The following is a 26,597-nucleotide window of genomic DNA, read 5'->3' on the forward strand; positions in this document are numbered from 1 at the left end:
TGGCTTAGGTGCCATTTGGTCCATTTGGTGTCAGCACACATTTCATGTTTGCTTCTGTCTGCTGCTGTGGAGTTGACATCAGGCCCCGGGGCTGACATTCCTTTTCCCAGCCCCCAGATAGACTCTCTGTGTGAGCACTTTGTGGCTTGGCTCCTATGGTGAGCCTGGGTGTTGGCTCCTGCTTCTTCTCTGTGCCTTGTGTATATTTAATCATGTTGACGGAATTTACTTTAGTCCAAGTTCAGGCTCTTAGACGTTTTCTTCTCTTTGATTCTTCACTATTTATGCGAACTCTGTCCCAGAGCTTTTTCTTTCTTTTAACCTCCGTACACAGCCCCCCGACCTCCTGAAATCCTCCACTACGAAGGAGTTGAAAAACTCCCCTTCCCTTTGAGAGATCTCTGACGTTTTGAGTTCCTTTCCCCTATTAAACTGGATATTTGCCTGAGCCCCGCTTCCCCTGTTTCCAGTTTTTCCAAGGTTCGCTGCTGGCCTGACTGAACACTTTCCCTGCTCATATTGTCTGACAATTTCCTGCTGCTAGAAAACTGTCTTCAGTTAATTATTTCAGCCAGAAGTTATGATAACCCTTTTTTTTTCTTCTTCTGGATATAAAGGAGAATCAGAGGCAAGTATTCATAATGTTCAGACTCCAGTTGGGTCAAAGCTAGGGAGGGCTCACTGCTCAACACAACACTCAAGTTCAAGGTACTCCCATGTCCACAGGGAGTCTTCTGGCTTTCGATCATCCTAACAGTGGCTGGAAGAGAGTGAGGACTTGCCCCTCCCCCATTTTACAGAGGGGGAAACCCAGGACCATGGATTCCACATTTGTCCTTGAGCAGGGATACTGAATTTTTTTTCATTAAAAGTAAAAAATCCCCATTGGGTTAGAATCTATGATAAAAGTTCACATTAGAGCTGAAATTGACCTTGAGTCTGGCTCTGAGTACAGTCTACTTAATGAACTCGCATTGGTCCAGGAACTGACAAGTCCTTGGCTCTGAAGGCTCACAGGCCTTGTCTGTGAGCCAGGGGTGATTGGATGCTGATGGCTGGATGTACCCTACCTAAACTCATAAAGCACGTATTTTAAAGATTTATTTCTATTTGTATTTGTGCATGTGTACCATGTAAGGGTGGGAGCCAGAGGAGGCCAGAGGAGGGTTTTGGGTCCTCTGGAGCTGGAGTTACTATAGGTGGCTGTGAGCTTCTGAATCTGCATGGTGGGAACTGAACTCAGTCCTTTGGAAAAGCAGCAAGCATTCGTTACCACTTAGCTGTCTCCCTAGGCCCCCAAAACGTGTAGTTTGAAAGATATTAGATTGCAGTCATATTGTATAGGTCTCAGAGATAGCAGTTTTCCCTGTCTTCAGCCTCATACCTTACATCTTGGCTTAAATTTATTCTTAGAGGGCAAACCTACATTTTTTTTTTCTTATGTGACATGTCACCACCATTTCCATATGCCAATTCTGGGGCCAAAGGATGCTTGTTCGTTCTCAGTGAAGCTTGATTTCCTCAACTTCTTCCCTCCAGTCATCTTCCTGTTTTAGGACTCACATCTATCTAGCGAGAGAGGGCAAATGCTACACGTCACCTTCTGGCTTATGTTAATAGAGTTCTCCCTTGTTTCTGTGAAAAGTCAGGGAAACTGTTGTTCACGGTGTAACTGAGTATAGCTGGTTTTCTTGGGGGAGAGGATTTCTAGTCAGACAGAAGGAACCTACCACAGTGGTAGCTTTCTTCTCTCAATAAATATCTCTGGGTGCTGAAGTAATGGCTCAGTGGTTAAGAGCACTGGCTGCTCTTGTAGAACAGAACCTATGTTAGGTTCCCAGCAGCCATGTGGCCCCTCACAAGCAATGGCAACCCTATTTCTATGGCACCTCACATGCTCTTTTTGGCCTTCATAGGCTCCTGCATGTGGTGCACACACATACACTCAGGTACATACATATAAAAATAAACTAACATTTAAAAATACACATTTAAGAATACCTCCACAAACACTACCTGAGATACCCCACTTTTCTTGTTGACTTTGAATGTATTGACTTTAGAGTCTACAGAGCAACGTGTAAAAGTAAATTTAAATGATCTTAAAAAATCAGTTAGGCAGCCATCTGTTGAGCACCCTCGGTGCCAGATACTGTGTGTGTGTATTGGGATAGTAAGACAGGGAAAGTCTTGGATTATGTAGAAGTCAGACACATGACTCTACTGCTAAACAGGCTGAGAGATCCCAGGAAGGAACACTGGATAAGAGGGAGAGCATACAGGGTGTGGGTGGGCAGCCTGGTCCTGGAGTGGATGCATCCCAACAGTAAGTGCTAACGGAGGGCCTCCCTATCTAGGAAGATCTTCTGTTGTCAGGACTTTCTCCCTTTGCCTCTTCAGCCTGTGATAGTAATCCCTTCCCATCATTTCTGGCCTGTGAGAGCTGTGTGTATCCTTGCTTTTCTTTCTCTGTTTCTTTTTTCTTAATCCCACTCTGCATTTCTCATGCCTTTGAATGCAGTTCTTCATTTAAACCACCTTGGTTATGTTTTACTGCTGTTATTGGTACAAACACCAAAGCATGGAGATGGGCGGGGGGGGGGTGTTACACATTTTGAGAACTGAACGTAGTTTAATGGGCCCCAGCTAGTGTAAGTTGTAAGGCAGAAGAAGGAGAGCTGATGAGTGGGCAGGGTTTGGGACAATAGATGCCAGTTCATGAATGTTGAAGATTTAGAAGTTTTACTCTGAAGACCCTGATTAGCCAGTAAGGAGTTTTAAGGACAGAGATAAAACTGTATTTCTATTTTATAAAGAGGTTACTGGCTACTGTATTAGAGTGACTTGCCAAAGTGACTGTGGCAGATTGCCTATGAGGTACACCTTTCAGAAGCTGGAGCTGACTCAGCTAATGGTGCTCTTTCAGTGTCCTATGTCTGTAAGCCACTGGTTCCCGTTTTTTTTCCAAAAGAACTGCCTGTATGCTTTTGAGCACACACACACACACACACACACACACACACACACACACACACTCCAAAATGTTGAGATCTACTTTCTGTTTACAACCAAAGAACTCTAATCATGTAAGAATTGAATCAGGCTCATAGAATGCATTCCTTAAATACTTGGGAATAAGCACAACTGGCCAAACTGGGAAGAACACATGGGGCTAGAGGATAGAGAAGCGTGAAGGACCACAAGTTTTCCTTAGAGACATTATGGAGATGACATGCCATTCACTCCCTTGAAGGACACTGGAGGAAGATCACCTTTCCCACTCCCACTTCGAGGGACTGATGAGTAAGTCAGTTTTGACAAGCTGAGTTTGAAGTGCTTTTCGGAATGCCCAATAGACAGTTATGTGGCTCTGAGATTTACAGGACCACTCTGGCTGGAGATGGACATTTAGAAAGCATCAGTTTATTAGTGGCAGTTAGAACTGTGAGAGTAGATGAGGTCTCTCAGGAAGAAATGTGATGTAAAGACAGAAGGAGGAAGAGTTGAGAGAAGGAGGGGGCCAGGAATAGGTGAGGAACTGGATACAAGGAAACAGGCCAGAGGCAAAGGGCTGAGTTGACTGAGCAGAGTCTAGGATGGAAAATGACAGCAGAGGCACACAAACTAGTTTTGATGGGCTAGGGAGCAGGTGGGATCCAGCTGGCGGCAGCTGTCTGATTGGAGGACACCTGTACTGACATCTGGAGAAACAGGATGTGGGGGTGAGGGAGTATTGGAGTATAGTTTCAGAGGTACAGCAATTCAGGGAAGTAATGAATTCAACTCAGCTTGTGGTCTGGAGACTTCAAGGCACTGGGACAAAGGTGGATGATGTAGAAAGCCCTGGGGGTGGGGCATAGTGACCCAAGTGGCTGACTTTACAGTGGATGTGTAGTGAGGTCAGAGGTGAGGATGACAGTGAGGGACTAAGGGGAGGATTAGTTAATGACTTGGAAGGAGGGACAGGAGAATTCTGCCTTCCTATAACACCAGCCTTTCAAAATACAGAACAGCCTGCCCCAGAGGATTTCTGAGAAGCTGTGTGCCTGGAAGACTGGAGTCTCCCACTGTGCAGGGGTGGGGTGGAGGGGATGGAGGGAATGGAGGGGGTTGGGGGTAGTGTGTACCTATGGTCATCCATGGAAGGCAGTTTGGTTCCATTCAACAGTACTCAGTAGCCACTGTTGGTTCAAACTTTGTGAGTCTGAGCCCATATTTAAGCACAGCACAATTTGGAGAAAACTTTCCTGGTGACAATTCAGTCAGTCTCATGTACACGATAAAGCATATGCAAACAATCAAAAAACAGACGAATAAACAAACAAATATCAACCTTGTCTACAAGGTTCATGTGATGGCTTCCGTAAAGATGGGTTCTATAGATTAACTGAGAAAAACAAGTTCACAATCAGGGTCTGGGGGAGGATCCTGTGTGGTCTGGCCACACAGATAGCACAAACATCTCCAGGCTGTTAACCACATCTGCTCCCAGCCTTCTGGATGATAACAGGTTATGCATCCCTTCCTGAAGGAACAGCCCTGTATGCGTATCCCTCCAGGGTCCCCTAGTGTTTATCTGTGAGCACAAGGACCTCCATGCCTCTAACAAGGGAAGGTAGGCACTCCTTTCAGTAGGCTGAGAATAATGTCAAGTATTGTTTGCTAGCTTGAAGAATGCAATGGCAGGCAGTAAGATTTTTGGAAGGAGAATTTTAGGAAGTCTTGTCTTTGGGATAGACTGTGGAGGGGTTAGATGAACGATCTGCACAGTGGGCATTGTGTTAGGCTGATGGAGGGATTGCCGGAACTTTGATAGGAGTTGAGGTTCAGCTAGTCTTCATGATTGACCATTACCATAGTGGTGGCTTTTGCTTTTGTATGTCTTTCCGCAGGGTAAAACTGAAGTCAGTTGTCATAGTCATAGAAAACTCTGAGACATTTGTTTGTCACTTAAGGAGGTAACAGTCCCTCCAATCCAAAGAAATAACTTTGGGATAGGAAAGTTCTTCTGAGGATGTTGGAGAAGATATTAATTTGGAAATTTAATACCACAAGCATTTGCGTGTGGGGACACACACACACACATACACACACACACACACACACACACACATGTGCATGTGAGTGTGCACCTGTGTGCATACAGGGAAGGGAGTGAACTGTCCTCTGTGCCACACACGGAAGCCAGAAATTAACGTCTAAAAGTCTCCACCTTATCTTTTGAGACACGCTCTCACTGAGTTAACTGTTTCAGGTAGGACTGATTGGCCACCAAACCCCTAGGATCCACCTGCCTCTGCCTTCCACCATGGTGAGATTGCAAGTATATGCGACACCACCTTGCACTTATTCTGGGCCTGAACTCAGTCTTTATGCTTTACTCACCGAGCTATTCACCATCTGCTACTATAAAACAATAATTGGATATTCTTATTACTATGTGTTATTTTTGCCTTTACTATAATCCAGAGCTAAGATCACATACAAATGTATTTCTCTTAAAAAAAAATGGTTTTTACAGTTGGGTCAGTTTTTAAATAAAAAAGTAAATAATTTAGTTCTATAGTGACGCATATTAGGATTGTGAATATAGGACCTGTTTGGTCTAAGCTAGAACATCGGCAAAGAACTTTCTTGCTCCAGGATTAGGAGGGTCTTTAAATAGATGTTGAAACTGTCAAGCCAGGAGCACTTTCCTGCCCTGTGAAAAGGCCCTACAGCCGGCTCACCAGAAGCTCGGCATTCCCTTCCAATTTGGTCATCCAGAGACATTTTTATATCACTAGGTAAAGAGGAGTATTTGAGGAAAAGCCAAATTCTCTCTCCTGGATGGGAAGAGGTTGCTCCTCAGGGAAAAAGAGAGCTGAGGGGTCAGGAGTGGGATGCTAACGCTTCCGAGCCACTTCTAGTTTGTTAACTCTGACCCCTGGGGGCTGGTTTCTGCAAGTGCAACTACTGAAGTCCATAAAGGCTCTCCACAGACCAGTACAGAGGAGGCTAGCATACCTGGAGGGAGAACTCTCAGGGAACTGACAAAACAGAGAGGAAAAGTCATTAAAAAGGCACCTAAGAAAAGAGAGCACATTAAAATAATAAACTCAAACAAAGAACTTTGTAACTTACTGATAATTATCATCACTCAGATAAGAATGCATTATTGAGAAAAAATCATACATATGTTTGTTAATCTTATTCATAAAACAAACATTTGCCAGTGAATCGCAGTACACCAATGACTGCCAGGTAGGGGTGGTGGTACATGCCTTTAAGCCCAGCACGTGGGAGACAAAGGCAGGTGGGTCTTTGAGTTCCAGGCCAGCCTGCCTGGTCGACAGAGAGAGTTCCAGAGCAGACAGGAATACCCAGAGAAGCCTTCTCTTAAAAGAAGAGAGAGAGAGAGGGAGAGAGGGACAGAGGGAGGGAAGGAGGGACGGAGCGGGGAGGGAAGGGGGAGGAAGGAAGGGAGGGAGCAGATAGAAGCAAATGTCCTGCCATAGGGCCATGTTAAATGGGCTGAAGGCTCTGGAGACAGTTGTATTGACAATACAAAGAATTACTAGAAGTAAATATATTAACTTTAATAAAGGCAAAATAAGTGTAAGAATGTAAAGGTTCAAATAAGAGAGCAGAATGGAAGGGTGACAGGAGAGTCTGTCCTGGAAAGTATAATTATTCCTCTGTCTTGTGAAGGCTGAAGGTGAATTGCTTCAGATGCCAGGTCTTCGTAAGAGAATGAATGGTTGTCAGTTGAAATGACTGAAGTCCTTCCCATCAGATCCAAGGACAGATCCCAGGAAGAGGGTCCTTATTGAGAGTATATTCTCAAACCCTTCAAAGAAAATTTCCCCTGCTAGTTCAGATGTTCAGCTAGGGTCAACAGGACACACCTGGCTACCCATAGAACTACCCCTGAGCCGAAGTGTTTGGTGAACAGGTCTCATTGTGGGGAAAGGAGGACAGGAAGAATTCTGATATCAATATAGACATGACAGGCAAAGCTGTGTGATTCCTGCTAGAGTATTTTTCATTTAGTTTGACCCTGGAAATTGATTAATGGCCAATCAAATGGAACTTAATCAAAACTGCACAGCCTTCTAGAACATTCTTTCAACTTGTAGAAAAATTTATATTCATTGAATTAGGCATGGGTATTATGATACATTACCAACTCTAATGAAACCAATACTGTATGGAGGGAATGACACAAATGACAGTGAACATTGATAAACATTACGACAGAAACAAGGAGAGAGAAGACTGGGCATGTTGAACAGACTAGAATGACAAAATGGAACTTGCACTGGGAAAGATCTTAGTGGATTCAAGATTTAGACACAAAGCTACTCAAAGTCAGAGGAAAGAAAGTAAGATTTGGTTATCGGAAAGCAAGACTGTACCTATCTGCAATGACCAAAGCAGAGTGGGACTGGCCATTCACCTAAGGGTTTCTACAGTCTAGATTAGACGCCGAATAGAAATGGATCAGACAGAATTTTTGCTCACAGGGCTCACACATTCCAGAGCATTGCCAGTACCAGGACATTGGTTGATTATTGCGGGTTTACAGTGCCTCATTAGGAAGCTGTGGGAGTGTGGGTGGGGGTGGGAGGATGGGGTGGGGGGTGGGGAATGGAAGCACAGGAGGGATGGAATTGGAGAAAGGAGAGAAACCATTGATTCAGGGTGCCTGGTGAAACCTTCAGAGAGAGCGGGGAGAGGGGGAAGGGGAGAGGAAGGGGAGGAGAGAGGGAGGGAGAGGGAGAGGGGGAAAGGGAGAGGAGAGAGAGAAAGACAGAGAGGAAGAGGGAGAGGGGGAGACAGATCCCAAGGAAAGAGTTTTGGTCACCAGTCTCTGGCTTCCTTTTTATAGTTTCCTCTTTATTGTAGCTTTGCATTGTTCTTGCTTTCAGAGGACACCCCCACCCCTGGAAAGCAGATTTGAATACTGGAGCATTGGAGGTTTCTTCACCGAGACCAAGACTGGAACCCGGAGGAACCAATACTGACAATGTGCGGATGACCTCACTCACTTGTGTAGAGGCTTTAATATTTGCATTTTATTCAAATTCATAGGCGTTGCAGTGACTACTAAACAGAGAAGGCAAGCTTTGGGAGATCTAACAGTGGATGCTGATGGATGCTGTCCTCCATGTCTTGACTCCAAGTTATTTGTGTCCTTCATCTCAGTAGTGTCTCAGATCCTCTGGTGCTGTATCTGAGTCATCACCCTAACCCCCACAGCACTTCAGAGGCTGTTCAGTAATCACTGTGCCAGAAAGGAATTTCCTTTAAAGAAAAAAAAAACACACACAGTCTGTATCTTAGGGAAAGTAGGATCCTATCAGCCCAGAGATCTGAAAGAGGCACAAAGTAGAACTATCTAAAGAAAGCCTCTCAACATGATGAGCTCTTACTGAACTAAAATAATGTGCAATAGCTCCATTATCTATTATTGAATCTTAGGAAATAGAGAGCTTTCTGAGGCCATCTAATATTACATTACAACCTAGGGGCAGACCACTACCTAAATATGCTGGGTGGAAGACAGGAAAAGGGATAGAATTCTTTTATGGTTTAAATCTTAAAATATCTCCCACAGGCTTATGTTCTGAATGCTTAGCTCTCAGCTTCTGGCTTATTTTGAAACCTGTGGAGCTTTTAGAAGGCAGGATCTGACCAGTGGAAGCAGATTTTTGGTTCTGGCCTTTTTCATAGCTTCCTGGTATAGCCATCATATGAGGGACCTGGCTATCTGTTCCTGTTGCCTTGTATTGAACTATTCTGTTGCCATAACTTCACCTTTGGGATGGATGGAAATCTTCCAAAAAAAAAACAAAAACAAAAAAACAAAAAAACTCTTAGTCTAAAACAATCCCATCTTTACGTAACTACTTCTGTCAGGTATTTGGTTACAGTGATACAAAAATTATCAATACAAACCCCAACTAAAAAGAGATATGATTGTCTCATGTAGCTTGGGCAGGCCACCAATTCACTTTCTCAATAAAGATGACACTGAACTTCTGATCCTCCCAATCTTACCTCCCAAGTGCTGGGATTATAGGCATGCACCACCATGCCCAGTTTGTGTTTGGCTTTTTTGAACAGGGTCTTACTCTAATAGCTTAAGCTAGTCTTGAACTCATAATCCTCCTGCCTTCACTTCCTGAGTGCTGGGATTATAGACAAACATGCACCACCATACCTAGCTCGATGTACAGATTTTTGTCTTCCATTTTTCTTCTCTAAGATAGACCTTCCCACCCCAGATCTACTGTCACAGTCAATCCCTTCCCGCCACACTGCAGTCATTTGCTTCGGTCTTCAGAAGGCTCTGGTATTTAAAACTCTGCGAATAGTAAAGTACAAGGAGTCAGGCAAAGAGAAGGTAATAAGTTTCATGTAAGGCCCTTAAAAATAAGCATGGAAAAGAGAGAAGGAGCTTTAGTGTCTGGAAACACTGTAAAATAGAAATTACTGTATCATTTGTATGTATGTATGTTGAGTGTGAATACATGTAGGCATGAAGGTGCATGCATGTGTGTGTATGTATATGCATATGTATGTAAGTCAAAGGACAGCATGGGTTATATTCCTCAATCACTTTCCACTTTATTTTTTAAAAGCATCTGTTTGTTTTTATTCCTATGTGTATGGGTGTTCTCTTGCCTGGGTTCCTATGTACCACATATGTCAGTACCTGCAGAAGCCAGTACTGAATCCCCTGGAACTTGATTAACAGATGGTTGTAGCAATCATGTGGGTGATGAGAAGCCAACCTGGACCCTCTAAAGGAGCCACAAGTGTTCTTGAACTGCTGAGCTATATCTCCAGCCTCTTCTCCGAGGGTTTTGAGACTCGGTCTCTCGCTGAACCTGGAGCTCATCACCTTGACTAAATGAGTTGGCTAGCAAGCCCTAAGGATCTTCCTGGGCCCACAGACATCCACCGCTTTTTACATGGGTGCTTGGGGTCTGAACTCAGAACCTTACACTTGTAGGCAACTGCTTTACTTGCTGAGCCCTCTCCTCAGCCTTGTATCATATCACTTTGAAATCAATACTATTGCTATTGATTAATACTTTTCCTTTGGAAGATTATCTCATTTATTACATGACATGATTTATTAAATCAATAGGCTCAGATAATCTCATTTTAGAAATAATGGTAGAAATTTAATTAACTTATGCTGTTACCAAGTTATTCTTACCTTAAATTAAAACGTGAGACTTTTATTTAGTATCAGAAGCCAGTAGAGCCAAAGCACCATATGTTAGTATTAGAGTCCATTTGAGAATAGAAAAGGATACTTAAAAAAATAACCCAGTAATTTCTATACTAAACTTTATTCTCCAAAGGCAGTTATTCTTAGCCTAAAATTGAGCAAGTGGCTGGTCCTATAGAAGAAGACTATAGATTTGCAAATTGAGAGAATTGCAGTGGTTTGTTGAAGTACCTTATGGATGTATCTTATTGCGAGGGCCTCAAAGAACAGATTTTCAAGTAGTGTCATTACAGAGATGATGAAGTAATCAGCTTAAATTCTGAGTGACTCCCTTTGATTGAGATGGGAACTTGGTACTATTTCTGACAGCTTTAGAAAAGAAAAAGGAACTGACTGAGTGTAGCGGCACATGCCTTTAATCCTAGCACTTGGGAGGCAGAGGCAGGTAGATCCCTGTGACTTCAAGGCCAATCTGGTCCATATATCCAGTTCCAGGTCAGTCAGAACTACATAATAAGACCCTGTCTTTTAAAAAATGTATTAAGGTGTAACTGACTCACTATACAACTCTTTGACTCAGAATCTAAGAATTTTAGCACACTCAACTACAGTTATGTATCTCTCACAATCAACTTAGAACATTTATACCTCCCTGGAAACAAAGCTGGTATCATCAGTCAGTTCCTATTTCTCCGTAGTCACCATCAACTTCTGTTCTATTCAACTGCTAATGTACCTCTGTATCTGTACCTTGTATCAATTCTGAACATTAACATAAATGATAATATCACACAATCAGTGGTCTGTTGTGATGATGTCATGCAATCAGTAGTCTGTTGTGATGATGTCACACAATCAATCAGTGGTCTGTTGTGATGATGTCACACAATCAATCAGTGGTCTGGAGTGATGATGTCCTTCTACTGTTTTCGAGGTACTTCATTCTTTTTATTTGTGACATGCTGCATTGTAAAGCTGTGCTACATTTTGCTTACTAACTCAGCAACTGATAAGTCTTTGGGTTTCTATTACTTTTGTTTTCATGAATAATGTTGCTGTTTGTGTAATAAAAGATAGGTTTTCCTTTTGTCTTAGGGCTTCTAGCTGTGAAGAGACACTGTCTTAGTTAGAGTTTTACTGCTGTGAACAGACACCCTGACCAAGGCAACTCTTATAAGGGACAGCATTTAACTGGGGTTGGCTTACAGGTTCAGAGGGTCAGTTTATTATCATCAAGGCATGGCAGTAGCCAGGCAGGCATGGCATGGCATGAGCAGAGCCAGAGTTCTACATCTGAAGGCCACTTGGAGAAGATTGTCATTCAAGCAGCTAGGAGGGTCTCAAAGCCCACTTCCACAATGACACACTTCCTCCAACAGGGCCATACCTCACAACAGTATCACTCTCTGTGAGCCAAACTCTGTCTGAACTACCACCGACACCAAGACCAAGCTAACTCTTATAAAAGAAAACATTTCATTGGTGGGAGGGGATGTTGCTTACAGTTCTAGAGGGCTAATCTATTATCATCACAATAGGTAGCATGGTGGGCAGCATACAGACAAGGTGCTGGAGAAGTAACTGAAAGCTCTGCATCATGATCCTCAGACACTAGGGAGGGGCCAGAGAGGGGAGAGAGTGAGAGGGGTGGGGAGAGCAAGAGAGGTGGGGGAGAGGAGACAGACAGAGACAAAGACACACAGGGAGACAAGAGAATCTGAATCTGTCTAGCAACGGCTTTTGAAAGCCCATCCCTAGCAACACATCCCCTCCAACAAGGTCTCACTTCCTAATCTTTCTAACATTCTACCAAACATCCAAATATATGAGCTTATGAGATTACTCTTAGTCATAACATCACACCTTTCTTTTCTTATATATCCACAATTACAATGGATAGATCATAATTTGATATTTAACCTTTTAAGGACCAGCTAGACTCTTCTAAAGCATGAGTTTTATTTCTACCTGCAGTATATAAAGTCCTAGAGTCACCGTACCCTCATGAATATACATTACTCTTTCAGTTACAGCCATCCTGGTAGGAGTGGACACTTATCAGGATCTGAGTGACATTTCCCTGATGGTCAATTATGTCGCACATCTTCTATTTTACTTAATATTTTAATAATTTTTGAGAACTATATACTCAGATCCATTTTAATATTGAATTTCTTTTTTTTTTGTTTTGTTTTGTTTTGTTTTTTGTTTTTCAAGACAGGGTTTCTCTTTGTAGCCCTAGCTGTCCTGGAGCTCACTCTGTAGACCAGGCTGGCCTCGAACTCAGAAATACACCTGCTTCTGCCTCCCAAGTGCTGGGATTAAAGGCGTGCACTACCACCACCTGGCAATATTGAATTTCTTTATTATTGTTCTGAGAGATCCTTGTATGTCTTAGATATAAGCTCTTCATAAGGTCAGTTATTTGAAAATATTTACTTTCTGGCGATATGGCTCAGTGGTTAAGAAGACTTGTTCTTCCTGAGGACATGGGTTTGATTCCCAGCACCCACATGATGGTTCACAACCATTGATAAGATAACTCAAGTTCCAGGAGATTCAATACCCTCTTCTGACCTTCACAGATACCAAACTTGCATGTGATACACATACAAACATGCAGGTAAAATACATGTAAATTAAAATGAAAGATCTTTTTGGGGGGAGCAGGGGTTCAAGACAGAGTTCCTCTGTGTATAGCTTTGGCTGTCCTGGAACTCACTCTGTAGACCAATCTGGTCTTGAAAAAAAATGAATAAATCTTAAAAACTTAAAACAAGTACTGTCCTCTGTGTTGTCCTGGAAGTCCTTGATGGCATCATTAAAAGCTAATGTTCTATTTTTGATAAATTCGTTGCTCTCTCTTTTGCTGTCAGAGTTAAAAGCCTGTGCTAGCTGTCAGGCCATGAGGTTATAGTTAAGTTTCCTCCTTTGAACTTTATGGTTTTATTTCTTTCACTTAGAGGTTTGATACATTTGAATTTTTGGTGTATTTTTGAGGGACAGGTCCAATAGTTATTTCCATGTGGATATCCACTTGTTTGAGCACAATTTTGAGAATACTGTTCTCACCCCATGGAATTGTCTTGGCACCCTTGCTGGAAATCACTTACACTCTTGATGGTAACCTGTTGATTTATCTACCCATTTATTTCAGTACCACAGGGTTTTGATTTACTTTGGTAGTATTGACATCAAGAAATATGGATCTTCCAAATTTATTCCTCACAAATTATTAAAGTTATTCTGGACTCATGCTTCTCTGTGCTAGTATCAGATTGAACTTTTTGTATGAAGTGTGTGTTGAAACTGCATAGTTATTTCAGGACCACTGACAGCTAACCAATGAGTGTACTATCTATGAACACGTATGTCTTTTCACTTACTTAGGTTTTTTTTTTAAATTTCTTTTCAATACTGCTATGTAGTTTTAAGAGTTCAAGCTTTATGCTTCCTAAACTTATTATTACTATTTTATTCTTTGGGATGTTATTAATCAAATTGTTTTCTTTATATCATTTTCAGATTGTTCATTGCAGGTATACACCTGCAATTGATTTTTGTTACCTAACATAGTTTTGTTTTGAGGTAACCCTTAAGCTGGTAACAGAAAACAGCTAACTACAAGAAATATTGTCTTAAATAGATAATACTAATATGAATAATATAGTTCAGACACTAACTTCATTTTTCTGAAAATATCTCATTTGAAAGCAGATTCAGAGATCAAAGGCATTTAAGCACATTACATTTATCTTACAGACAGTTTCTAATGCCCATGCTCTAGAATATGTGGATAATGCCATCTCTTCCCATATGCATTGCATTTTCTCTAGCAATGAGTGGATAATTAGTGGCCTGAGCATATTCTTCTTCAGATCTGAACTCAGCACTTGATTCCTTCGAAATTCTTTCCCCTCATCTGCTTGCTTGTCCTGTTTATTGCTAACAGGGCTCATCACTAGTTTATTTCCTTAATCATACCTTTTAAAATTGGTAACCACCTTGTGATTTTATTGTTATCTCCTTCAGAGTAAAAGAACAGAATGAAGATCTTCCCTAGTCACTGAATAGCATCTCATCCAGCTTAATTAGGGAATATGACTGAATTTCCCTAAAAAGTGAATCATGACAGGCAGGAGACTTAAGCTGCTCCATATCTAGAGGAATTGTGTGCTGTTATTTCTGAATCCCAAACATCTCACAAGACTCCTGGCACATAGATGTCTTCTAATTGTAAAAAGATGTTTTTCTGAAAGAGTTGGGGACCTTTAACAGTATTTTATATAATCCCGAGTGTTGGGGATGGTTTCAAATGGAAATGAGCACACTGCATGGAAGGATTCAGTTAACAGAGGAGCTGGGGCTATGTGGTGCTTGGGCTGAAACTGATTTCCATTTCTGTGCAAGACAGATCAGTGTTCTAGCTGCACCTCGGGTCCTGAGTTGTTTAGTGTGGGGCAGTACCTTCCATACCTGAGAACAAAGTCCCTCTTTTCCTATGTGATTTGTCTGATTTTCAGTTGCTCTATTGATGTTGGACATGAGGAGATTAATGGCAGGACCTACTACTGATGCCTGAAAATGCCAGAGCTTCATGATATAAAAGCCAGAGATAAGGTTCCTGAGTGAAGAGGCACAGCTCACAGAGACAGGCTGCTTCCGTCCTGACCAAACCCGAGTTGTTATAAAGAAGAAAACAAGACAAAGAGCCACCAGGTTTGCAAGATTTAGGAGACCGTTGATTCCTAAAGTGCCAAGGGGGTTAGACTGAGAAGGGAGGGAACGGGACGAGAAGGATGGTGGGTGGTGGAAGAAGAGAAGCTAATTGCTGCTGTCTGGATGTTTGTGTCCTAACATAGACTGAAACTTGTCTTCAGAGTGGTGGCAGTCAGAGATGCAGCATAGGTAACGATTTGGTCATCAATTGGTGCCCTCATGAGTACTATTAGTGGCCTTAAAAAAGAAGGCCAAAGAGACCCTTCATCTCTTCAACCACTTTACCAACTGTGGAATGAGTTCAACTATCCAATGAGGATTGGATTCACTTGAAGCCTCTGGAGTGTCCTAATCAGATCCATGAGCATACTTACTTTTAATCCAGGTGATTATGATTCTTCCTTTTGTTGACATAGCCTTACTCTGTAACTGAGACTAGCCTGCACCTCTCTACACAGATAGGCTTGTCTCATTCATATTAACCTGCCTCTTGCCTCCAAAATGCTGGGATTAAATTTGGGGGGATTGAGAGATGGCTTAGTTTAAAGCACTGGCTGCTCTGCTCTTACTGAGGATCTGGGTTCAATGCCCAGCAGCAACATGAGGGCTCAGAACTGTGTAACTCTAGTTTCAGGGGATCCAATGCCCTCTTCCAGCCTCCATGGGTACCAGGGATGCATGTGGTACACAGACATACAAGCAGACAAAAAAGTCACACCTGTAAAATAATATATATATATATATTTAAAAGAAACAGATCTTGAGACTCATAACTATTCAAGATTTTCTTTGTCCTGATTCATAATGCAATTTGAATATAACCACAGTGAGAAAAATAGGTTAAAACATTTCTTTTTCCAGGCATGGTGACACACCCCTTTAATGCCATCACTTGGGAGGCAGAGATTTCTGTGAGTTCAAGGTCAGCCTGGTCTATATAGTGAGTTCCAGGACAGCTAGGGCTGCATAGAAAGACCCTATCTCATAATAAAACAACAATAAAAAATCATTTTTGTAATCAGTGAGCTATTGAATTCTATGTCCTGAGGAATCCCTTTTTCTACTGATTTACACAAAGCACCTTCTCCATTTCTCTGGCATAAATGTGCCAGAGCTCACAAATGCTGCAAAGGATGCTAAAAGGAAGCTGAGCACATTTCTCTCATTAAGCCTACTGGTAAAGAGAGACCTCATATTAAATAACCTTGAGCAGCATAAACCCAATTATTGCATCTGCAGAGACAGTGCAAGGGCCATGCCCTGGACCCTTTAATGAAGACCTGGGGCCCAGAAGCATCCCTGGGCTGTCTCATCTGCTTCTTGAGAGAATACACGTGCAAGCCCTGAAGAAAAGGTTTCCAGGGAAACCATGTAACTTCTATTTCCTTCCCCCTTCCCTGAATATTATTAAGCACCAAACGTGCCTGTGTGAGCCTGGGGTTCTCATTTGAAATCAGGAGCTGCTGGGGAAAAGTGTTTGCCTGACACACACCCACATACCCAGAGATCATTCTTCTCCTTCCCTCACCAAATGTCAGCTGCACACTCAGCAGGGAAGAACTAGATGACCTGGGTTCATTTGTGGGAAGAAAGAGAGAGAGAATTAACTCCTGTTGGTGAATCGCTTTTCTTTCTTGCTATTATGGTGGCTAGAATGAATGCTAGTCATGCTTAGATTGAGAGATTGTGTCTTCTCAGCTAGTAGATATATGGTAGAAAATGTGACTACCAGAGAATGCCTTTACATCTCATTAAAACAAAGCACAAAAACAAAACAAAACAAAACAAAAGAAACCAAAAACAAAACCAGGGTTTCTCTGTGTAGCCCCAGCTGTCCTAGAACTTGCTTTGTAGACCAGGCTGGCTGTGAATTCACATAGATCCGCCTGCCTCTGTGTCCTGAATGCTGGGAATAAAGGTATATGTCAGCATGCCTGGCTCTTTAAGTCCAAATTTAATACGCAGAGAAACACTGATATCCCAATAGCGTAGGAATGTAAATATATATGTATAATATCACAGAAAACTCACCCAAAATATTTCTATATGTACCCACTGATGGTGAATGGATTTTGAGATACATGGTCTGTCTTTATCTGTGTTAACAATATAGGAGGAGGGTAGATCTTGGCAGCTATTCCACTCATTGAGAGAATATCCAAATCATAATGGAGTGGCCTTGAGGTGGATTCCTGACCAATTTGAATTGGAATAAAATGGTAATGGAGGCATAATCAAGCGTAAATAAGGCAGAGGGAGCTGAGAGGCAGCCACACTGAGCTACCTGCTCATGCTTGAAGAGAAAAGCTACGGTGCAGGAGAAAAGATGAAAGGGCACCCAGAGAAAGATCAGGCCATGTGGGGGAGGAGCAATGAGGTAGGGACAAAGTTTGGAAAGGGTGTCTATGGATGCTGGTTCCCACTTCTCCACCTAGAAGCTAAGCATATTTTTGGATTGAGGGCTTTGTGAATCAGATTTATGCCACTAAAGGAAATCCCATTTTGTTCTTCATAAGAAAGATCTTCTAGTACTTCCAGCCAAAAAAACTCTCATAAAGCCCCTGGCTTTTCCAGACTCAGTTTTTGTCTATTTGTCTCCAACTGGCCCTGGATTGTGAATTAATGTAGCCATTTTTCGTTTAAACTGGTACTGTGGTCAATGCCCATTTCCTGGTTGTCAGGGTGTCCTCTACACTGGCCACTGGTCAGGTTCTTCACACAGGAGTAGGAAGGTGACCTACACAGGAAGACTGCTCTCTACATAGGTGATGGTTTCTGATTGGAATGTACCAGGCTTCTTATAGAACTGACAGAGGGCTGGCCAACCATGCAAGGGAGCAATGGAGAGATCCAAAGGCCAATCAGGGAGGGTCTCTCACACTTATGTCCCTTGCATCACTAGAGAGGGACTCTTCTGCAGAATCTACCTCCATCTATTGTTATTCTAAAGGAGAATCATGAAGCAGAGGCGGAGGAGGGCAGATGGGGCATCTTCTGACTCCCTACTCCTGTGTTCTTTCTCTAACCACATTCATCTTTGAGTATTCTCTTAATGAAAACAGAGTTTAGAGTTCCAGGTTCTTCTGCTCTGGGCTATTGCTGCAATATACAAGATGTATGATCTTAAATATTGGGAATAAAATGTCTTGCAACACATATGAGGCTTTAGATTTCACAAAAGGAAATTATAAAGTATTTATTTTTAAAGTAACAGAGGGGAAATACGAGCCCACAGTGAAGGGGCTTTTTTTTTTCTTTAGTAACTCTGATGTAGAGTGTTTAACTTTAAACTGGTCAACATAAGCTGTATCGATTCTGATGCCCTACAAACTCTGGTCACACAGTAATGCCACCTAAACTATGGGCAGGAACATGACAAACAGCAGCAATCTGAGTTCTGGTCTTGCACCTCCCCCCCATATATTCCCTGCATAAACAATTTCTATGTGTGTCTGTGAGAACATCTCTTCTCCTCACAGCTGGGCTTGTGGCCGGATGCTTCTCTGAGCTTCTTCTACCACTGCATTAATTTTTGTCTAAGCCATTTTGAATTGAGCATCAGTCTTTTGCAGTTGAAAGCATAGTTATGGTTTGAACATATAATAGCCCCACAGCTCATGTGCTGAATGCTTGGTTCTCAGCTTGTTGTGCTGTTTGGGCTGGTTGGCTCAAATGCAGGAAATGGGGTGGATACTTGATGGTTATACCTGGCCAGCAGTCTCTTCCTTTATTTTATGCTCTTGGGTCACCATGAGGCAAGCAGCCTTTGCTACATGTTTCTACTGGAAACATGAAACTTCAGTAGAATCCTCCCAGGAACATGGAACCAAGTGAGTGTGGATGGAATCCTTGGATTTTGTGAGCATCTTTGAGTCACTTCTGTCAGGAGTTCTGTGCAACTAGTGCAAAAGTAGCTAGCACAGGTACTCAGGTCCTGCTGTATCACTGTTGGCCTTTAAAATCACGGATGTTTTTCTTTTCTTCTTTGACCCTAAACAGGACCAGGCTTATTCACAGGGGTAGGGAGGAGCATCGTTATTTACAAGTGTGGATGGCCAAAATATCTGAAATTGCTCACATGTAAATGAATTAAATATTCTAGGCAGACCGTATAAAAGATACACAGTCCAGGTACTTTATTTTCAAGCTATAGACCTAGGTGGGGCAGATTTTGGAGCTATTCTAACTTGTATCCCAGCCAGATGTCCCTTGTGGTTTGCTGTTTCTCCTGGCCATGTGCTCATGGTCCATAGTCCCTCATGGCGGCTTCCTGCTCTCTCCCTCCTCATGGTCCCTCCTGAGATCCCAAGTCCTGGAACCGTGCTCTTCCCCATTCTGACCAGCCCAGGCTATCTTTATTGACCAATCAGGGATAGCTTGGGTGTGAGGTTTATTCAACAAAAGCTGGTGTATTCAAGGATGCCCTTGTCCCTGAGGATCCCCTCATGGTTGGGAAACTAGATCTTGGAGTACAGAAATTAGCATTTGAGTACAAGCAGCATCCGACCAATCCCCTACACGCATGCTTTTCCGTTTCCTGTCAACTAAATCCAACTTCCTCTGCTCAGCCAAGAGGTCTAGAACTTCCCCCTTTGGCCCCGATCTTCTGCTTTTCAGTTCGACTCTCCTGGCATGGCTCTTCATTTGTATTTCTCGACTCCGTTTGCACTTCAGCTCTAATTACTATGTCTTGCCACCCCTGACATTACTCTTTCTGGATGTTTCAATCCTTTTAGAATCTTAAGAGTTATTCTAGAGGTCACTTTTCCTAGAAACCGCTCCTGGTCTTTTAGCCAGAAGGAACTCTTGCCACACTTGTATTTTCTCAACTCTTTATTTAAACCTCTACTATAATGCATCCTACTCTATCTTGTTTTCCTAGTCTAGAGACCTGGCTGTGTATCCCTGGCCAAGGGTGTGTTACGGGACATCCGAATACACTGGCCACTGGCTTGTCACTGGTTTTCCTCTTGTAGTCAGGGGTGAATGCACTTGGTCCCTCTACCAGATGGTGCCTGCCTTATGTTTATTTCCCAGTATCTTCTAGCACAGCTGAGTTTCGTACACATAATAGACAATGAATTAAGGTCCTCTGAGGAGAGTGGTTTTCCATACAGCTATACAGCTATTTCCATACAGGTTTTGGTGATGCTGAGCCACTCTCTGTTATTGGTCTCAATATTCCTGTGACTTTATCTTCCACCCCTCAGTACCACCTCTAAAATTAGCTCATAGCCTATTTTAGCTGCCTCGGAGGGATCTGTGATGGTGTTGCCCAAACTCAGAATGAAGGCAAAAGCAGAAGCATAGACAGCAATTGTGGAGGGTTGGTCTGTTGCTATGTTTTGCAATGCTAAGTACTGGCTCCCAAAGTCTGGTTGCCCCCAGGGATGAGGAGATCTTCATTTAGACCAAATGATGCTATATAACCTTACACCCCAAGTTTTCAATAATTGGTCAGTAAAGATGCCTATAGCCTGTAGCTGGGCAGAAGAGGGGTAGGCGTGCCTTCAGTCCCCAAGCTTGGGTTCTGAGGCAGAGGAAGAGAGAGAAGAGAGAGAAAGACACCATGGGGCATGTCGATCATTAGAGCATCGCCGTTAGGGTGGCCAATTGAAGTAGGAGTAGCCCAGGAGGGACATGGCAAGTTATATCTCAGGGTTATTGACAGCCACATAGACAAAATAACATAGAGGGTTGACATCTGACCAGCTCTAATGCTTTTAAGGCTTATCATAAATATAAAGGTTTTTGTGTCCTTTATTTGAGAACTAAATAATAAAAGGTGGATAGAAACCCCAATTAATATTTACCACAACAAGCAATTCTTCAAATGTGCGAGGTGTCTACACACAGCTCAGATTGTCTTTATTTCTTTTTAGATGAGAGTAAAGGGCTGACACCTGTTAAGGGCAGTGCTCAGAGCCTGGGGGCTGGGTGTCCTTAAATGTTTCTTGCTGGCTTATGTTTGGTTTCATGCTTGCCAGTGAACTTGTATCTGTGAAAAACAGAAGACAGAAGAGGAATTATGACAGAGCCGAATGACCACTTTGTAAAACACGACTCATTGTGTGCTTGCTGGACTGACTAACCGTACAAGCCTGTGTGACTCTGCTGTCTCTAGATCTGATTAACATCACCAGGCAACCACTGTCCCAGGTACTGTGCTGAGTTCTTTCACATTGGTTACTTGCCTTTTTTTTTTAATTTTCAAAACAATTCTTAAATATATTAGCTATGTATTGACACATAGTGGATTATCTCCAAACTTAATGGTTTGAAAGCACAACATTATCTCACCATTTTCTTATTTTAATATATTCAAATTATTTCTTTATCTACTTGTAGGCCTGCAGAGGTAACCCAGGGCCTAGGGGTGACTCTCGCTGCCAACTCCTCATTGCTTCACTGGGTCAGGACTCCAAGCATGGGTTAGATGTACCCTGTGGCTCTTGATCTCTTAAGGCTTCTGCTCGAAGATGCTGATGTATCTTTAGATGGAGTTCAGCCAGTTGCTAGAGACCTTTGGATTCCTTGTCACCCAGACCTTTCCATAGAACAACTCATGACATGGAGGACAACTCTGTTGAGCTGAGCATGTAAGAATGAGAGGGCTAGAGAATGCCCACAGGATGAAAAGCACAGGTTTTTATAACCTAATTTGGAAATGACATCATGTTACCTTTACCATAGTTCATTTGCCAGGGGTGTGTTGCAAAGCCTCATTCATATTCAAAGCAAGAGGAATCACACAAAGGCAAGGGTACCGGGAGGCAGAGACCACTAAGGACCATAGTACTTGTCATTGAGGTAGATCTATACTTACTTGATTGAGTACTTATCATGTATGTTGAAAGCATGTCTGTGAGTAGTGTTTCTTGAGCACAGAGTTGATATATCTTCAACCTTGTTTGACTTTGTTCCTTGATGGGATCTGTTAGACATCTGGAGTCTTGTTGTGCTAAGTGTTGGTAAGCTGTAGTAATCTTGGCTTCACCCAGGAACCTGTGGGAAATCAGACTCTTGGGACTCTCTCAGGCTTCATCCCTGATGTCCTAGTTTGCTGTGATAAACACTGACCATAATCAATCTGGGGGAGGGGAGTTTACTTGACTGAGGTTAAAGTAGTAACTACAGTTGTTTTGCAATGAAAAAACTAATACTCTGGTAGCTGCTTGGTCCTTGAAGCTGGGTACCTCAGCTGGGTCACCTCACACTGGAGAGGCCAGCAACCTTGTAGTTGCTCAGTCCACAAGACAGGTACCTCAACTGATTAGGGACCCAAAACCTGGAGAGTTCCTGTACAAGGATGCAAGCCTGGAGATGCTGGTTCTGATATCAGTGAAGGGATTATTATCAGAAGCAACAGGTAAATCAACAGCGTCAGTTGGGGAAGCCCAAGTAGGCAAAGGGCAATAGCTTGCCTTCCACCACACCCTCTTAAAAATCTGGGCTTTACCGGGTGGTGTTGGCACACGCCTTTAATCCCAACTCTTGGGAGTCAGAGACAGTTGGATCTCGGAGTTTGAGGCCATCCTGGACTACAGAGTGAGTTCCAGGACAGTAGTGCTACACAGAGAAACCCTGTCTCAGAAAAAAAAAATTCTGGGCTGTTACTAGGTGTTGCTCACACTTGGGTTGGTTTTCCCACATCAGTTTAGACCACCAGGACAATTCTTCAGACAAGGCAGTGGTTCTAATTTGTGGCAAGTTGACATTAAAAACCGTCACACCTGATCCAGGGGATCCAATTGTGCAGTGCAGGAAGTTCATGAGTATGGTCTATGTTGTATAAACAGAAACAAAGTAAAAGTAATAATGAGATCCTTCTTGATAATCTTAGACAGAGCACAAGCCACTGCATGGCTTATGCCACACAGCAGGTGATTAAACCTGAAGGCTGGTGTTTGGCTCTAGAGAAAAGCTATGGGAAGGTGGGTTTTTCTAAATATTTTGTTTAGGAAACATAGATGGCTCTAGAGCACTGCAGTATGTAAAAGAAGCTGGGCACTAAAGACAATGTGCTATAGGATGCTGTCCATATGAAATACTGGACAAAGCGAACTATAACTGACACAAAGTGTTTCAGTGGTTGGTTCTTAAGTATTAAGAGATATGGGAGAGATGGGGTTGGAGTTGGCTCAGCGGTTAAGAGCACTGGTGTTCTTCCAGAGGACCTGAGTTCTATTCCTAGAACCTACATGGTGACTCACAACTGTAACTCCAGTTTCAGAAGATCCAATGCCCACGTCTGGACTTCACTGGCATTGTATGCACATGATGTATAGACATAATGTAGTTGAAACACCCATACAATAAAATAAAAGTAAGTTTTTTTTTTTTAAAAGAGAGACATGGAAGAGGATTAACTGCAAAGAGATATGAGAGAACACTCTGGAATAATGAAATTATTTTTTCATCCTGACCATTATAGCAAATACATAAGCATACAGGTCTACTAACATGCATCAAATTATACATTTAAAAATTAGTGAATTTCGCATAGGTAAATCTTCCATCAAGCTGATAAAAAAGGTGAAAGAGAGTAACATTTAAAACTGATACAGTGTCTCTGTTTAATCTATAAGAGGCCTAGAACTGGGAGCTAATTTGCATGGATTAGCATAGTTCCTCAGAGACGATTGATGCTATTTTGAAGACTTCTTATTATCTGATATTGAATGGAAATTATTTTTGCTTTGAAGCCTTACTGGGGAAACATCTGTAAAGAACTCCTGGAAGTCACACGCCAAGGATGGAGCCACCAAATATCCTGATTCCAGAGATTTCCAGGCTTTCTTGGAAAAGAACAACCAAACAATAGATAACATTTATTGAGTGATAACTCTTGGCCAGACTATAGACCCACCAACTCTTCTCATTTGTTCTTTCATTTAATTGCTACAGCAAATCTGTAGAGTCGGTACTGTGTCTCTGAGCTTTACTGAGAGTCAACATTGAAGAGATTGGATAACTTATTTCAAGTGAAAATTGCCTCTTGGTTTTGGATGACCTAACACCAAAGCCTGTACCCACTCTTTTTCCTGTCCCGTCTATTTTAAATTGCTACTGCCTCACTTGGTCCAATTGGAAAATAAATTTTTCTAAATTGCTGGCTAAGGATCTGTACTGTGTTCACAACCTAGCCTGCTTACTCTGCATCGCTTCCTGGACCTGTGACTCTCAGAATCTTTTAGTTACCTTTTTCGTTAATTTATTTATTCATTTTGTATCCCAATTGCAGGCCCCTCCCTATTCTCTTCCCAGTTCCACCCTTACAAATCCCTCCCCCACTTGCCCCTTTCCTTTTTCTGATGAGAAGGGGAAGCCCCACCCACCCATTGAGTACCATCTCAGCCTGTGACACCTAGTTCCAGCAGGGCAAATCTTCTCCCACTGAGGCCCACTCAGGCAGTCTAGGTAGGGGAAGGGGACCTATGGCAGGCAATAAAGTCAGAGACAGACCCCATTTCAATTGTTAAGTGACCACAGGAAGACCAAGCGGTACATCTGCTCCAAATGTGTAGGGGCCTTAGGTCCAGATCCTGCATGCTCTATGGTTGGTGGAGCAGTCACTGTGAACCCCCAATGGGCCCAGGTTAGTTGACTCTGTAGATCACCTGTGTCCTTGACCCCTCCAGCTTGCTCAATTCTATCTTGCACTCTTCCATAAGACTTCTTGACCTCTGCCTGATGTTTGGCTGTGGGTCTCTGCACCTGTTTTCATCAGCTGCTGGACGAAGCCTCTCAGGAGACAGTTATACTAGGCTCCTGTCTGCAACCACAACAGAATATCATTAATAGCATCAGGGGCTGGGTCTCTTCCATGGGATGGGTCTCAAGTTGGGACAGACATTGGTTGGCCATTCCCTTAATCTCTGGCTCCATCTTTATTCCTGCATATTTTGTAGGCAGGACAAATTTTGGGTTGAAGGTTTTGTGGGTGAGTTGATGTCCCCTTCTCTCCAGGGAGTCCTGCCTGGATACAGGAGGTGGCCACTTCAGTCTCCATATCTACTACTGGTAGGAATCACAGCTAGGATCACCCCAATAGACTCCAAGAGCTTCCTCCAATCCAAGGTCTCCAGCTAGTCCCAGAGATGCTCCTCTCCGATTTCTATTCTCACTACTAGCCCTCTCTCTTTCTCACCCCCTCTCCCTACATCTGATCCTCAGCTCTGTTTCCCTCCTCATCCCCAGTTCCTTCTCTCTATTCACCACCGATGACTATTTTGTTTCTGCTTCTGATGGCTCTCCTTATTACTTAGTTTCTTTGGGCCTGGTGGATTGTAGCCTGATTATCTTGTACTTTGTGGCTAATGTTCACTTATAAGTGACTCTGTACCATGCATGTCCTTTTGGTTCTGGGTTGCCTCATTTGGGATGATATTCTCAAGATTCATCCACTTGCCTGTTGTACCAAAGGCGGGGGTCGGGGAGTGGGGCTGCTGCTGAGGCCTGGATCTCTCTCCCTGGTGCTGACCGGTTGCTTCACAGCACGTTACTTAAAAAGGAGGCAATGTATAAATGAGTTATTTTATTGTAGGAAGGAGAAAATAGGACAGTTGAGTAGAGAGAAGGAAAGGAGAGCAAGGGGAGAGAGAGAGAGAAAAAAAAGAGAGGAAGAAAGCAAGAGAAGAGAACAAAGAGTGAGATAAAAGAGAGAGCCAGAGAAGGAGAGCAGAGAGGAGACAAAGAGTGAGAGAGCAAGAGAGTGAGAAGGGGGAAGAGTAAGAGAATGAGAGTGAGAGAGTGAGAGAGGGAAGAACAAGAGAGAGAGGAGGGGGCAAACCGCCCCTTTTATTGTATGGGGCGTGGCATGTCTGGCTTGTGGTCAGATGACTGGGGTAGGGTCCAGCTAGAATGCTGGGAGCTTGGGGCATTGTCTACCTGATAGAGCACACATCTCCTGCAGGGGCAGCTGTGAGGGGTTGTGACTGAAACAAGAACCAAAGACTCAGGAGTTATGGCCAAGCTTCTTCCTCTCTCTGCAAGCAGAAATTGCCCACAGGGGTCCAGGGCTCAAAGCCAAATACTCTACTAAGCTTAAGTTACCTGAGCAGACCACTGCCCCACACTGCCCCACACTTGCCTGCAAATTTCATGATGTCTTTGTTTTTAATAGCTGAAAATTATTCCATTGTGTAAATATACCACATTTGCTTTATCAATTCTTCAATTGAGGGGCATGTAAGTTGTTTCTAGTTTCTGGCTATTATGAATAATGCTGCTATGAACATAGTGGAGCACATGCCCTTGTGCAATAGTGGGGGCATCTTTTGAGTATATGCCCAGGAGTGGAAGAGCTGGGTCTTGGAGCAGAACTATTCCAAAGTTTCTGAGAAACTGCCAAATTGATTTCCAAAGTAGTTGTACAAATTTGCACTTCCACCAGCAATGGAGGAGTGTTCTCCTTGCTCCACATCCTTGCCAGCTGTGCTGTCACTTGAGTTTTTGATCTTAGCCATTCTGACTGATGGAGTCTCAGAGTCTTTTGATTTGCACTTCCCTGATGGCTAAGGATGTTGAGTATTTCTTAAGGGCCTCTTGGCCATTAAAGATTCCTCTGTTAAGAATTCAGAATCTTTTACATTTCTGGAGATTTAAGGTGCCAAGCCTATTTACTTACTGAAAGCCTGCAAATGTGTGCATT

Source organism: Mastomys coucha, unplaced genomic scaffold (genome assembly GCF_008632895.1).
Source record: "Mastomys coucha isolate ucsf_1 unplaced genomic scaffold, UCSF_Mcou_1 pScaffold6, whole genome shotgun sequence".
Classification (NCBI taxonomy): Eukaryota; Metazoa; Chordata; class Mammalia; order Rodentia; family Muridae; genus Mastomys; species Mastomys coucha.